The sequence below is a fragment of the Drosophila miranda genome, assembly GCF_003369915.1.
Source record: "Drosophila miranda strain MSH22 chromosome Y unlocalized genomic scaffold, D.miranda_PacBio2.1 Contig_Y1_pilon, whole genome shotgun sequence".
In the NCBI taxonomy this organism is placed as follows: domain Eukaryota; kingdom Metazoa; phylum Arthropoda; class Insecta; order Diptera; family Drosophilidae; genus Drosophila; species Drosophila miranda.
In genome coordinates this window covers 11,413,788-11,429,466 of record NW_022881603.1, presented here as the reverse complement: position 1 = coordinate 11,429,466, position 15,679 = coordinate 11,413,788, and the positions used below count along the sequence as shown (strand labels likewise).

Here is a 15,679-nt window from a genome sequence, read left to right as displayed (position 1 = left end):
CCAGAGTCGAGTCTGACCATTAGCAGCGCCAAAAAAAGTATAATTAGAAGATGCCCTCGATCCACCCGCTCACCCCAAACAGAGCTTACTCTCTCAAGCACTGAGAGAAGCTGGAGAGATACAGATACAATATCTATGTACTATGCAGGGGGTAATACTCACTCACACACAAAAGATATTTAATTGCTTTTAATGCAGATGTTGAGTTCACTTTCTTTTCGCAATTAAGAGAAAATGCTCGGGCCCGTTCTGAGAGGCTCAGTCTCGTTCGAACTGGGCCCCAATCGGGAGGCTCAAGGCGAAGTTTAGCGGCTGAAACGAATAGTAAACGGTAATTGATTGGCTTATTAGGGAAATGTGTCTGAAAAAAAAACAAACCAATTTAATCATCCTCGCCAGCCTGTCCCCAGACACCTGTCTTTCCAGCCTGGTCGCTCTCATTGTCCGTTTGGAGGATTGCGTGAGCCGAGCCCCTTAAAAACCGTATCTAAGTTTAGACGATTTCATCATATTCTGCTTTGCGTATTCATTAGATAGAGATACACGCTTCTGCAGCGGTTGTCTGACGCTATTCGTAGTCTGTTGTTGGCTTTCGCAAATTAGCTAATATGCGCTTAGCTCCATTGGTGAATGTTTATTTGGTATTTGGCCTGGCGCAGCGCAATCTGTCTCTCTGGCTGTTGCTGGCTCCTCACGTTTCGTAGCTGGTGAAATGCTTAGATACTATAAAACCAGAAAGAAGAAAGGGTAGCCTCGGGCGTCGAAGCCTTGGATATGATATCATACATCATACCCTCTGAAAGATTATACAAGATATCTCTGCACTGACAGCTCGATTAAAATTCATATCTCACGCTCTGACCTTTTACAGATCCATACGACAACGAACCCAACGAGGGAGGCGCAGGCGGTGGAGGAGGCGGAGGAGGTGTAGACGACTGGGGAGGTGGGTTGCAGGAGTAGAAGGCGCTGTGGAGGGACTGCGACCCAACTCAACTCCAATTGCAAGTCGCGGCAATCGCAGTCTCAAATTATATGCCAGCCGCAGCATTTCCATAAGTTTTTGGTGGAAACTGTTGGACAGAATTTCGCTGCCGTTGCAAGGGAAGTTCTTGTACCGAAAAGTAAAAACGCAACCATTCATATGTAAGGTTTATTTGTGACTAATAAATACTCTGCTCGCAGGCAGATAGAGACCGAAACGAAAGGGAGAACAAAAAGGGAGATAAGAGAACGTCGCTTCGTTACGTCTCTCACTCATACATACGTCTACATACTCATATGTCTTCCAATACATGCGTGCATTGCTAGAGATGGTCATTCTTCAACAGAAACTGGCTGCGAACAAAGCGAATTTCAAATGTGAGCCAAATATTGTGAAAAGAAAACAACAAAACAAACAAGGCAAAAGTATTTCCAAATTTTTGAAAGTGCATTGAAAACGAAAGGTGATTAATTGGCAATGAGGCAAAATCGTTAATGAATATAAATTAAAACACCCAAAAAGATACTGCAAAAACGCGATAAAGCAACTTGCATGTTCGGATAAAGAGAGTTTGGCGCTTTTTTAAACGCCGGCGACTAAAGACGCGCTCGCGTTTTTCTTACAACAAAAAAGCGGAAGAGAGATAACAAAAAATTAAAAGCGGGTTCATTGCATAAATTTCGCGACAGTGTGTGTGTGTGTGTGTGTTTTTTTTTTCATGGATGCGCCATGAGGAGTGGAAATCTTCATGAGATACCAATGACCCGTGCCATTGGCATGCACGATTCCTTGCTCTAGTCAAGTCATACGTACTAAAACCACCCCACACACATACACACCTCTTCCCCCCGCGGGATCACCGTTAGGTATTGCTTCGTGGGGAGGGGGGGCCTATTCTAGGCCGCTACATGCCGCTCTTTCTCGCATCGTCTCAGGTCATCCTGGATGCGCTTGATGAGACGGTACACGTATATATAGTTATCCTCCGATGCTGTCATAAAGCTAACCAGCAACTCTGCTGGGGGGATATTCTCCGTCCATGCTGCGTATCTCTTACAGCCGTAGAGGGCATGCTCCGGGTCTTCGATTGCGGTTGGGCACGTAGGGCAGTATGGGCTGGTATCGTGTTTATACTTATATAGGTAGCTACGATAGCCCCCATGCGCGGTTAGGAATTGCGTTATGTGGTAGTCCGCGTTGCCTCTGCTCCTTCCGATCCACTCCTTCGCGCTACTGATCAATTTATGCGTCCACCTCCTTTGACGCTCTGATTCCACCGTTCCTGCCATGTTTCGATGGAGGCCTGTCGCGCTGTATTGCGGATGGCCGCCGTGCCGCCTATGGTTCCCTGCGCCGTACTCTTTTCGTACACTATTTTCATCTCCCTGGCCAGTATGTCCACGGGTATCATACCCTTCGCAGGCTTTGGTTGTTTATGACCGCTGCCGCCCAGATTGGCGCTGTGTAGAGAAGGATGGAGGACACTACGCTTGCCATCAGTCTTCGGCATCCAGTCTTTGGTCCACCAACATTTGGAAGCATGCGGGAGAGAGCTCCTTGCATCCTCGCTGCCTTCTGGCTAGCATACTCCACATGCGAGCGGAAGGTTAGGCGGTTGTCCAACATCACTCCCAAATACTTGATGGAGTCTTGCGATTTTATCAAGTCTGCTCCTACTCGAACTTTGGAGTACTCCGTCTTCTTCCTGCTCGTGATGAGGACTGCTTCCGTCTTGTGGCCAGCCAGATCCAGACCGGCTTCCCGCATCCATCCAGAAATTAGATCAATAGCTGTATTGGCTACCGATTCGACTTTCTGGACCTCCTTAGCTACAACTACTAGGGCCAGGTCGTCAGCGAAACCGATTAGCTGGCAACCTGGGGGTAGCTGCAGTCTGAGCACGCTGTCGTACATGAGGTTCCACAGGAGCGGCCCCAAGACTGATCCTACCGCCATGATGGCGTCCACGGTCGAGCGGGATTTCCGGAATCCATATTGCGCCTCTGAGAGTGCTTCTCCACGAACTCTAGAAGCCTGTTGTACAGCACTCTTTCAAGCAGCTTGCCCACCGTGTCCAACAGGCAGATTGGTATGTACGCCGATGGATCGTCTGCTGGCCTGTTGCCTTTGGGCAGCAGAATTAGACGCTGCCTCTTCCATCGTTTTGGGAATGTTCCCTCCTTGAGGCAACTGTTGAACGTCTCCGCAAAGGGTTCCGGTCGGGTGGCCACCGCGAGCTTTAGGGCCTTGTTGGGTATTCCATCCGGCCCTGGTGCCTCCCGGTCGCCAACTCTCCTGGTTGCTTCTATGACCTCCAGTGTAGATACTGGCTCGTATGGTGGTTCCTCCTGGTCCAGGTTAGTTTCTTCCTTCTGCGGGTGCCTGGGGAACAGCGCTGTCACAATCCTATGCAGCAGTTGCGGGCACGTCGGGGTAGGAGTGCTTATTACTCTGATCCTTTTGGTGACTACTTTATAAGCAGTATTCCAGGGGTCTACCTCCGCTTCGTCGCATATGTGGTGGAAGCAGTCGCTCTTACTCTTCTTGATGGCCACCTTCAGCCCGTGTTTTGCCGTGCGAAATTCCTCTTGCCTGGTTTCGAAGGCGTAGCGGCCTCTCGCTCTTTGGGCACGCCGTCGCGCTCGGAGACAAGCCCTTCTAAGCTCGCCTATTTCCTGCGTCCACCAGTAGCAAGGTCTTCCTCGTAGAGACGGCTTCCTCCTTGGCATGGACTGGTCGCATGCGTCGGCTATCCTCTGCGTCAGTTCCCGTGCCGCTTCCTCCGCTGAGATACCAGCTTGGTTCCACTCGTGTTGCCTGAAGGAGTCCGAGAAGGCTGCGACGTCCAGTAGACTATCCTTCCACTTTGGCCCCGTTGTTTTTGGCTTCCTGGGGACTCTGTTGCGCTGTCCGAGCTCAAAGTGTATCGCCTGGTGGTCGCTAAATGTGAATTCGTCACCCACTCTCCAGGTGGAATGTCTACATAGCGAACTGCTCAGAAAGGTCAGATCTATTATTGAGGATCTTCTTGCCCTGCAGAAGGTCATCTTTTTCCCGTCGTTTGCCAGTGCGACGTCGAGAGACGAGAACTGCTCCAGTAGGCAGTACCCTCTTGCGTTGGTCTCTTTGCTGCCCCATTCGACGGCCCACGCATTAAAGTCCCCTGCGATGACGAAGGGTGTCCTCCCACGAGTGTCTTCCGCAATGTGTTCCAACATAGTTTGGAAACGCGACAGGTCCCAACTCGGCGGTGCGTAACAACTGTAGAAAGTTACACCCTTGAGTCTAGCTCTTACAAAGCCCTCCTTTGACGAATCCACATCGAGCGGCGGGGTCTCGACGCCCCAGATCGTGGCCTTCCTGCACTTACTTTGTGCCCAACCGCTGCCTGGCACCGGTTTGTATGGTTCGCATACGATGACCACGTCCGGTTTCCTCTCCCTGGCGTCTTGGCTCAGTAGTGCCTGTGCTGCCTCGCAGTGGTTAAGGTTCAGCAGCATGCACCTCATCCTATCCTCTTTGCAAGTGCCTGTCCAAAGAGGGGGCACCTGCCGCTTCCTGCGATATGCCTCCAATCTTCCTTCTTTCCCTTGCAGAACAAGCACTGGGGGTCCTTGTCGCAGTCTTTTGCAAGGTGGTCCTCCTTCCCGCATCTCCGGCACAGCTGAGAACGATCTACATCGCTCCTACACTGTCTGGCCATGTGGCCGAACTCCATGCAGCGGAAGCATTTGGTGACGCTGACCCTTTCCCTAACTCTGCCTCTTACCCAGCCGACCTTCAGTCCTCCTATTTTGAGTGCCCTGCGGGCGTCCTCTGTCGGAAGTCGGACAGTTGCAATCTGCGTCTGTCCGTACCCTCTCCTTATTGATATGTCGTCCAGTGCCACGTTTGCCAACTGGACCTGGGACATGAGGGCGTCCCTTATCTCCTCCTTGGTGGTCACCTCGCCCAAGTCGCTGCATTCAACGATGACTCGCTGTTGGAGGGCGCAGACCTCTGCTGCGTCCCCTACCGACTCGCCGACCAGACTCTAGAAGGACGAGGTTTCCTCTCCTGATTTGCTGAGCTGGAGCAGGAGTTCCCCCTTTTGGGTGCGGCGGATTCTTGCCACCGCCTCTCCTAGCCCTTTTAGCTTCTCGTCTCCTTTTACCTTTCGCAGAATCTCTGCGTAGCTGCTCGGGTCTTTCGCCGCTATGATGATGGCATCCGGGCGTGCCTTCTCCGTCATCACCCTAGAAGGCTTCGGCTTCCTAACTCTCGGCCTTCTTTCAACTTTCCTCCACTCCCTGTTCGGAGGCGCCGTCGGTGTCTCCCCTGTGTCGTTATCTCCTGGAGTTGGAGTTTTCGCATCCACTCCAACCGCGCAGGTTTTCGTCTGGGTGTCCACCCCTTCGCTCCTCTTGTTTTTCGGTGCTTTCCCATTTTCCTGCTTCCTTTTTGCCTCCACCGCTGTCCTAAACAACGGCGAAGTTTGGGAGGACTGGTGGGTACGGATCACCGCCTTTGCCCTATCGTCATGAAGCTGGATGGCCACCAGCTCGTAGAGCGCTCGGATGCTTTCAATGGAGTCCCTCATCGGCTGGTGGATGGGGCGCCTCTTCCCGACTTCCAGCATCTCCACCAGCTTTGCAATTTCCTGCCCGAGATCGCGTAGCGCCGTGCTCCTCTGCCCCTTCTGGGTCTGCTCCGTTTGGGTCTGCCCTATCTGGGTCTGCTCCATCTGGGTCTGCTCCTTCTGTTGTAGCTTCTTTTTGTTCCGATCTTTTTGAGTCCGCTCCTGGACTGCTACTGCTGCTTCTCCCGCAGGTCTCACCTCCACCGGTGATCTTGCCATCCTTGCACTCCTCGTGAATGCGTTTTCGTCCTCTGTAATTATACCCGATACTCAAAATGAGTATTGGGGTATATTAGATTTGTGGTAAAAGTGGATGTGTGTAACGCCCAGAAGGAATCGTTTCCGACCCCAAAAAGTATATATATTCTTGATCAGCATCAATAGCCGAGTCGATTGAGCCATGTCTGTCTGTCCGTCTGTCCGCCTGTCCGTCCCCTTCAGCGCCTAGTGCTCAAAGACTATAAGAGCTAGAGCAACGATGTTTTGGATCCAGACTTCTGTGATATGTCACTGCTACAAAAATATTTCAAAACTTCGCCCCGCCCACTTCCGCCCCCACAAAGGACGAAAATCTGTGGCATCCACAATTTTAAAGATATGAGAAAACCAAAAACGTAGAATTGTAGAGAATGACCATCTCTTTAAGACTGCGGAATCTGAATTGGATCGTATTATTATTATAGCCAGCATCAAGAAAACAATTTCATTTTTCCTCGCCCTGTCTCTCTCTAACACACACGTAGCATAGGCGGCTTTGCTTAGAGTAAAACATTAGCGCATAGATCTCAGAGACTACAAAAGCTAGAGCAACCAAATTTGGTATCCACACTCCTAATATATCGGACCGAGAGGAGTTTGTTTCAAAATTTTGCCACACCCCCTTCCGCCCACACAAAGGACGAAAATCTGTTGCATCCACAATATTGCACATTCGAGAAAACTAAAAACGCAGAATCATAGATAATGACCATATCTATCAGATTGCTGAATCTGGATCAGATCAGATCATTTTTATAGCCAATAGCAACAAATCAATTTGCAGTGGCTACGCAGCGCCCGACGTCACGCTCAGACTGATTTTCTGTCTCTCTCGCACGCACTCTTTGTCGTGTCGTTTAATATTAGCGGCGTCTGCCGGAGGAGAGCCATACTTACTAAGTATCGGGTATAACTGTAGAGTTGCGGTGTCCGCAGCAACTCACACAAATGAGTATTGGGGTATATTAGATTTGTGGTAAAAATGGATGTATGTAACGTCCAGAAGGAATCGTTTCCGACCCCATAAAGTATATATATTCTTGATCAGCATCAATAACCGAGTCGATTGAGCCCTGTCTGTCTGTCCGTCTGTCCGTCCGTCCGTCCGTCCTCTTCAGCGCCTAGTGCTCAAAGACTATAAGAGCTAGAGCAACGATATTTTGGATCCAGACTTCTGTGATATGTCACTGCTACAAAAATATTTCAAAACTTCGCCCCGCCCACTTCCGCCCCCACAAAGGACGAAAATCTGTGGCATCTACATTTTTAAAGATAGTATAAAACTAAAAACGCAGAATCGTAGAAGATGACTATATCTTCTAGAGTGCAAAATCTGAACCAGATCGTATAATTATTATAGCCAGAATCAAGAAAACAATTTCATTCTTTCTCGCTCTGTCTCTCTCTAACACACAGGTTTCATGGTTGGTTTTGCCAATTGCAAAATATGAGTTCAAGGATCTCAGAACCTATAAGAGCCAGAGCAACCAAATTTGGTATCCACACTCCTGTGATATCGTACCTTGACCGTTTCGTGTCCAAATTTCGCTACACCCCCTTCCGCCCACGCAAAGGACGAAAATCTGGGGAATCCACAAATCTCAGAGACTATTAAGGCTAGAGTAAACAAATTTGGTATCCGCACTTCTGTTAGATCTCACTATAAAACATATATCTCAGAATTTCGCCCCACCTCCTTCCGCCCCCACAAAAGACGAAAATCTGTTGCATCCACAATATTGCACATTCGAGAAAACTAAAAACGCAGAAGAATAGATAAAGACAATATCTATCAGGTTGCTGAATCTGGATCAGATCGGATCATTTTTGTAGCCAAAAGGAACAAATCAATTTGCAGTGGCTACGCAGCCCCCGACGTCACGCTCAGACTGATTTTCTGTCTCTCTCGCACGCACTCTTTGTCGTGTCGTTCAATATTAGCGGCGTCTGCCGGAGAGAGCCATACTGACTTAGTATCGGGTATAACTGTAGAGTTGCGGTGTCCGCAGCAACTCACAACGTTCCACCTCGTTATACCCGATACTCAAAATGAGTATTGGGGTATATTAGATTTGTGGTAAAAGTGGATGTGTGTAACGTCCAGAAGGAATCGTTTCCGACCCCATAAAGTATATATATTCTTGATCAGCATCAATAGCCGAGTCGATTGAGCCCTGTCTGTCTGTCCGTGTGTCCGTCCGTCCGTCCGTCCCCTTCAGCGCCTAGTGCTCAAAGACTATAAGAGCTAGAGCAACGATGTTTTGGATCCAGACTTCTGTGATATGTCACTGCTACAAAAATTTTTCAACACTTCGCCGCTCCCACTGTCGCCCCCACAAAGGACGAAAATCTGTGGCATCCACATTTTTAAAGATACGATAAAACCAAAAACGTAGAATTGTAGAGAATGACCATCTCTTTGAGACTGCGGAATCTGAATTGGATCGTATTATTATTATAGCCAGCATCAAGAAAACAATTTCATTTTTTCTCGCCCTGTCTCTCTCTAACACACACGTAGCATAGGCGGCTTTGCTTAGAGTAAAACATTAGCGCATAGATCTCAGAGACTACAAAAGCTAGAGCAACCAAATTTGGTATCCACACTCCTAATATATCGGACCGAGAGGAGTTTGTTTCAAAATTTTGCCACACCCCCTTCCGCCCACACAAAGGACGAAAATCTGTTGCATCCACAATATTGCACATTCGAGAAAACTAAAAACGCAGAATCATAGATAATGACCATATCTATCAGATTGCTGAATCTGGATCAGATCAGATCATTTTTATAGCCAATAGGAACAAATCAATTTGCAGTGGCTACGCAGCGCCCGACGTCACGCTCAGACTGATTTTCTGTCTCTCTCGCACGCACTCTTTGTCGTGTCGTTTAATATTAGCGGCGTCTGCCGGAGGAGAGCCATACTTACTAAGTATCGGGTATAACTGTAGAGTTGCGGTGTCCGCAGCAACTCACACAAATGAGTATTGGGGTATATTAGATTTGTGGTAAAAATGGATGTATGTAACGTCCAGAAGGAATCGTTTCCGACCCCATAAAGTATATATATTCTTGATCAGCATCAATAACCGAGTCGATTGAGCCCTGTCTGTCTGTCCGTCTGTCCGTCCGTCCGTCCGTCCTCTTCAGCGCCTAGTGCTCAAAGACTATAAGAGCTAGAGCAACGATATTTTGGATCCAGACTTCTGTGATATGTCACTGCTACAAAAATATTTCAAAACTTCGCCCCGCCCACTTCCGCCCCCACAAAGGACGAAAATCTGTGGCATCTACATTTTTAAAGATAGTATAAAACTAAAAACGCAGAATCGTAGAAGATGACTATATCTTCTAGAGTGCAAAATCTGAACCAGATCGTATAATTATTATAGCCAGAATCAAGAAAACAATTTCATTCTTTCTCGCTCTGTCTCTCTCTAACACACAGGTTTCATGGTTGGTTTTGCCAATTGCAAAATATGAGTTCAAGGATCTCAGAACCTATAAGAGCCAGAGCAACCAAATTTGGTATCCACACTCCTGTGATATCGTACCTTGACCGTTTCGTGTCCAAATTTCGCCACACCCCCTTCCGCCCACGCAAAGGACGAAAATCTGGGGAATCCACAAATCTCAGAGACTATTAAGGCTAGAGTAAACAAATTTGGTATCCGCACTTCTGTTAGATCTCACTATAAAACATATATCTCAGAATTTCGCCCCACCTCCTTCCGCCCCCACAAAAGACGAAAATCTGTTGCATCCACAATAGTGCACATTCGAGAAAACTAAAAACGCAGAATCATAGATAATGACCATATCTATCAGGTTGCTGAATCTGGATCAGATCGGATCATTTTTGTAGCCAACAGGAACAAATCAATTTGCAGTGGCTACGCAGCCCCCGACGTCACGCTCAGACTGATTTTCTGTCTCTCTCGCACGCACTCTTTGTCGTGTCGTTCAATATTAGCGGCGTCTGCCGGAGAGAGCCATACTGACTTAGTATCGGGTATAACTGTAGAGTTGCGGTGTCCGCAGCAACTCACAACGTTCCACCTCGTTATACCCGATACTCAAAATGAGTATTGGGGTATATTAGATTTGTGGTAAAAGTGGATGTGTGTAACGTCCAGAAGGAATCGTTTCCGACCCCATAAAGTATCTATATTCTTGATCAGCATCAATAGCCGAGTCGATTGAGCCCTGTCTGTCTGTCCGTCTGTCCGTCCGTCCGTCCGTCCCCTTCAGCGCCTAGTGCTCAAAGACTATAAGAGCTAGAGCAACGATGTTTTGGATCCAGACTTCTGTGATATGTCACTGCTACAAAAATATTTCAAAACTTCGCCCCGCCCACTTTCGCCCCCACAAAGGACGAAAATCTGTGGCATCCACATTTTTAAAGATACGATAAAACCAAAAACGCAGAATCGGTGAGGAGGACCATATCTTCTACAGTACAAAATCTGAACCAGATCGTATAATGATTATAGCCAGAATCAAGAAAACAATTTCATTCTTTCTCGCTCTGTCTCTCTCTAACACACAGGTTTCATGGTCGGTTTTGTCAATTGCAAAATATGAGTTCAAGGATCTCAGAACCTATAAGAGCCAGAGCAACCAAATTTGGTATCCACACTCCTGTGATATCGGACCTTGACCGTTTCGACCAAATTTCGCCACACCCCCTTCCGCCCCCGCAAAGGACGAAAATCTGGGGCATCCACAAATCTCAGAGACTATTAAGGCTAGAGTAAACAAATTTGGTATCCGCACTCCTGTTAGATCTTACTATAAAACGTGTATCTCAAAATTTCGCCCCACCCCCTTCCGCCCACACAAAGGACGAAAATCTGTTGCATCCACAATATTGCACATTCGAAAAAACTAAAAACGCAGAATCATAGATAATGACCATATCTATCAGATTGCTGAATATGGATCAGATCAGATCATTTTTATAGCCAATAGGAACAAATCAATTTGCAGTGGCTACGCAGCGCCCGACGTCACGCTCAGACTGATTTTCTGTCTCTCTCGCACGCACTCTTTGTCGTGTCGTTTAATATTAGCGGCGTCTGCCATACTGACTTAGTATCGGGTATAACCGTAGAGTTGCGGTGTCCGCACCAACTCACAACGTTCCCCCTCGTTTTTGGTTGTGATTGTGGTGTTTCCATTCTAATGGGTCCCAACTCCCGGGTCGTTGTTCCTGTTCGCTTGCGCAGTCGCGTTATTAATCCCATGGTTGTCTATGCAAGCAGTGAGGCCATGCTAGGGTTGACTCTTGCCTTCACGGGGTCATGAGTTCAGAGCCGGATCCGCGCTAGTCGGGAGCGTTGCTCAACCGAGCCTGCACCACCAACTTAATGGCGACGAATCAGGAAGCGTACCTAGGAGAACTGCCAGTTTTTAACGGGACGGGGGCTGCCTCAGCATTAGCCTAGAAGCTATTTCAGCAGGATTTCACTCCGCTTACTGAAGTTCTAGAATACTGGCGCCGTCAGCCCAAAAACGTCTTTCCGTGCCGGTGTTTCCAGTTGTATAATCAATGCTGTACTGGTCTCGGCCTTGATGCCGTGTTTTGTCGCCTCCTGCGACAGGCAGCGGCTCGCCGTGGTGGTTGCTATTATTAGGTTCCACTACCTTTAGTACGACTGTCCCTAGTACGTCCCATATCACCGCTCCCGCGGGACTGCCGCTAGGCATTACTTCGCGGTGCGGGCTGTGGGGTCATCCTTCTGGCTTAGTTTGTCCGGCTTCGCTCCAGCCTGCGCAGCTCCTTGATCACGCTTGCTGCCATGTAGGCGACCGCGTTCCAAGATTGCTCATCGGCTAGCATCTGGTCGGTGAGGGTGTCCACACTCACTTCTGCAAGCGTCTCCCCTAGCCTCGTTCGTTCTTGCGAGAAGCGGGGGCATACAAAGAAGCCGTGCTCTGCATCCTCGTCGACTTCAGGCCCGCAGCAGCTGCAATACGGGTCGTCAGCATGCCTAAAGCGATGCAGGTACTGCTTGAAGCAGCCATGCCCCGTCAGCAGTTGGCCCAAATAATGGTCCATTTGGCCGTGCCTTCTGCGCAGCCCTGGGCTAAGCTGGGGAAGGAGACGTCTGGTCCACCTCCCTTTTGCCGCTTGGTCCGAGCGCCGTTGCCACTGGGCTATAGTGCGCTCTCGCCGCTCGCTGGCTACCTCCACTCCGCTCTGCCGCTCAGCTGCCAGGAGATCCAGTGGGACCATGCCTGCCACAATAAGTGCGGCGTCTTCAGACACCGTCCGGAAGCAGCATGTAACCCTCAGGGCACAGCGTCGGTATGCGCTTCTGCAGTCTCTTCTGTATGTGGAAACCATCATTGCTGGTGCCCACACTGCTGATCCATATAAGATTATGGAGGTGACCACCCCAGCGATGAGCTGCCTGCTACGCTGCCGTGGTCCCCCTGTATTGGCCATCATCCTGCTTATGGCCGCCGTTGCTGCAGTCGCTTTTGCGCTGGCGTATTCCAGGTGGGCCTTGAAGTTCAGCCTCTGGTCCATCATTACCCCTAGGTACTTTAGCGCAGGCTTGGTCCTGATGATCGTGCTACCAACTCTCACGCATGCCTGCTCGACCTTTTTTCTGCTTCTCATTAGCACAGCCTCCGTCTTCTTCTTCGCCAATGCTAGCCCGTTGGCTGCGAGCCAGGCCACTATCATACCGACTCCTACGTTGGTTTTCTCCTCTACGTCTCTTACGTGTTTCGACACTGTCACCAGTGCTATGTCGTCGGCGAAGCCCACCAGGGTGCACCCTTCCGGTAATGTAAGCCGCAGGATATCGTCATACATCACGTTCCACAGTATCGGCCCTAGGACCGAGCCCTGTGGGACGCCTCCGGTGATTTGGTGATGTTCTGCTCCTTCTTCCGTGTCGTAGATCAGGACGCGGTCCGCAAAATAGCTTCGCAGAGTCCGTGTGATTTGCTCAGATATACCCCTCCTGGTCAGGGCCTCTAGGATGCTCTTCCAGCTGGCAGAGTTGAAGGCGTTTCGTACGTCTAGTGTACATACTAGGCAGTACTTTTTGTCGCCTCCAGCCCATCGCGTTCCTGCCATGGCTTCCCTGGCAAGGTTTGTCACCATCTCGATGGCGTCAGTGGTGCTCCTCTGCTTGCGGAACCCGAATTGGAGGTCGGAAAGTCCGCGACGCTCAGCCAGTTCCGCCTCCAGTCGGTTACATACCATCCTCTCGAAAATCTTGCCCATGGTATCCAGCATGCACAGCGGCCGGTATGACGATGGGTCGTTGAGCTCTTTGCCTGGCTTGGGTATCAGAACCAGCCTTTGCCGTTTCCATGCTCGTGGGACTGTCCGCTCCGCTAGGCACAGGGTGTACATTGTGGCGAATGCTTCCGGATGGGCTCTAATTATGCATTTTAGTGCTGCATTAGGGACTCCATCTGGACCTGCCGCTTTCCCGATCTTCAGCTTACCCGTGGCCTCCAGTACTTCTCTGGCAGTGATGATGGTGGTGGTGTCCCTCAGGCTAGCTCCTTCTACCCTAGCTTCCTCTTGTAAGAGTGGTTGTCTAGGGAATAGGGTGCCGACTATCTCTCTCATATGCACCGGATCCTTGGGCATAGGCTGTCTGTTTAATCTCCCCATGACTAGTTTGTATGCTCCACCAAAAGGTTCCGCATCGGCCGCATCGCAGAGCTCCTTGAAGCATTTGAGTTTGCTGCTTCTGATGGCCTCCTTCAGCTCTTTTCTTTTGGCCTTGAATGCCGCGCCATTTCTGCCAAATTGGGCGGAGCCTCTTGCTCGCTGGTAGGCACGCCGAGCTGCGCAGCACTCCCTCCTGGCCTTGGCAATGTGCTCATTCCACCACGGTACTGGCCGGTGCCTGCTTCCTCCGATCTTTCTTTTTTTCATGGCTGCATCACAGGCCGCTTTGACGGTCCTGTAAACGGCAAGCGCGGATGCTTCAGCATCCCCGGCGGCGCTTAGGTTTTCTGCTGCCGAGAGGAGCGCGGCTCTGCTCCTCCTTGTACCCGGCCTGGAGCGCCCGCTGTATCCTTGTTGTGTTCCTGGGTGCAAAGGTTTCCGTCATTACGGCTAAGTGGTCGCTATGGGTGTAAGCACTCAGCACTTGCCACTTCGCGTGGCGTGCGAGCTCTGGGCTTGCAAAGGTGAGGTCTATAATAGACTCCCGCCCTGCTTTGCTGAACGTTGGTGTGGTTCCTGTGTTGAGGAGACAGACGTTCAGGCTTGCAAACTCGTCCAGGAGCGATGTCCCACGGGGTGTGTTCTTGGCGCTGCCACAAGTCGTGGCCCAGGCGTTAAAGTCGCCCGCTATCAGGACCGGCGATTTGCCTCGTGCGTCGTTAGCGATGTTGCTGATGATCGCCTCATACTCCTGCTGCGTGAACCTTGGTGCTATGTAGCAGCTGTAGACAAAAGTCCCGCTGTGCTTAGCTCTCACATATCCCACTCTGGATGCTCTGTGGGTAAGCTGGCCTGGTTGTGGGCCACAGCTCCAGATTGCTGCTCCTCCGTCTGAGCTTTGCTGCCAGACTCCTTCGTGTTTCTTGCCGTACGGCTCGCTGAGTAGCGCTATGTCGATCTTCTGCTCCAGGACTGTTTGCGCCAACAGATCCTGAGCAGCTCGGCAGTGGTTTAGGTTGAGCTGCAGGAGCTTAACCATCAACCAGTTTTGCTAGTGCCTTCTTATACTCAGGGCAGCTGCGGCTGAGGGCCGAGTGGGCTGCTGAGCGGACGTCTCCTGGCTTGCCATCGCATAGTATGCACATTGGCGGGTTGTTGCACTGGTTGTGCTTGTGCCCCTCCCCACCACATTTGTAGCATGCATTGCTTGACACAGGCCGCTTGGATCTGCACCTGGCTGCAGTGTGTCCATAGGCCATGCACTTGAAGCAGCGGGTTGGCGCAATCCGTTGCCGCACGCGGCAGACAACCCAGCCGATTCGAACTTTTCCGAGCTCCAGGAGCTTCTTTGCGAGTGCGGGCTGAAGGTTCAGCGTAGCTACCTGCGTTGCGCCATATGCTTTCCGCATGTACGGCACTGCTCCTTGTGTTAAGTCGCCGTCGATCGCTGCAGCTATGGCCTCACATACCTCGTCGCCTGTCGTGAGCTCGTCTATGTTGAGTACCTCAACCGCGACTGTCTCCTGCATGGCCTTCACGGCTGCCTTGTCCCCAAGCGCTGCCTGGATGGCCATCTGTAGCTCCTGGGTGGCGGGGTCTGAGGATTGTTGCATCCTTAGAAGCAGCTCGCCCCAGGCAGTCTTCCTGATGCCCTGCTGCGTGTGCGTGTGTGTGTGTTTTTTCCACAAACACACAAACACTCCCCACAATGTATCACTTTGATTTCGGTAAGCGACAAAAACCCAACAAATACTATTGTACTTACATATTCATGGGAACAAGCTCAAGCTCTGTGAATATAAGGTGAAGCATTAGGTTCCCACTGTTTTGGTTCATGGGAAGCATCGCCAAGTGTCAAACAGTTGGAAGTTCAAAGTGTGGCCAAGAACTGGAATGAGAAAACCGTTTGTATTATGCTTTACCTTATTTCACATCAGAAAACAACACATTTATGGGCCTGATGTCTTAAGTGGCTTATAGAGCTTGCCCAACAGCGGACCGACAACAGCTGCAACGAAAAGACCCATGAAAGACTATGGAAAATGCTTGGAACCGACTAGACGCGGACTAGTGGATGGAATGGATGTGGATAGGGAATCGTTTGATTATGAAAGAAGGAACAGACACATATATAGTCTCTTGGAAATTGCATTCATCACTCAGTTGTAGGGC

At 50.0% G+C, this 15,679-nt stretch overlaps 1 long non-coding RNA gene across 1 annotated transcript; it reads right to left on the bottom strand.

The window, feature by feature from the left end:
- Window positions 1-220: 220 nt before the first annotated feature.
- On the bottom strand, window positions 221-944 carry LOC117191982. The gene is made up of 3 exons (XR_004474130.1): window positions 863-944; window positions 379-796; window positions 221-312 (listed from the first exon to the last, which is right to left on the bottom strand). It is a non-coding gene; the product is annotated as an uncharacterized LOC117191982 (long non-coding RNA).
- Between the last annotated feature and the right edge of the window lie 14,735 nt (window positions 945-15,679).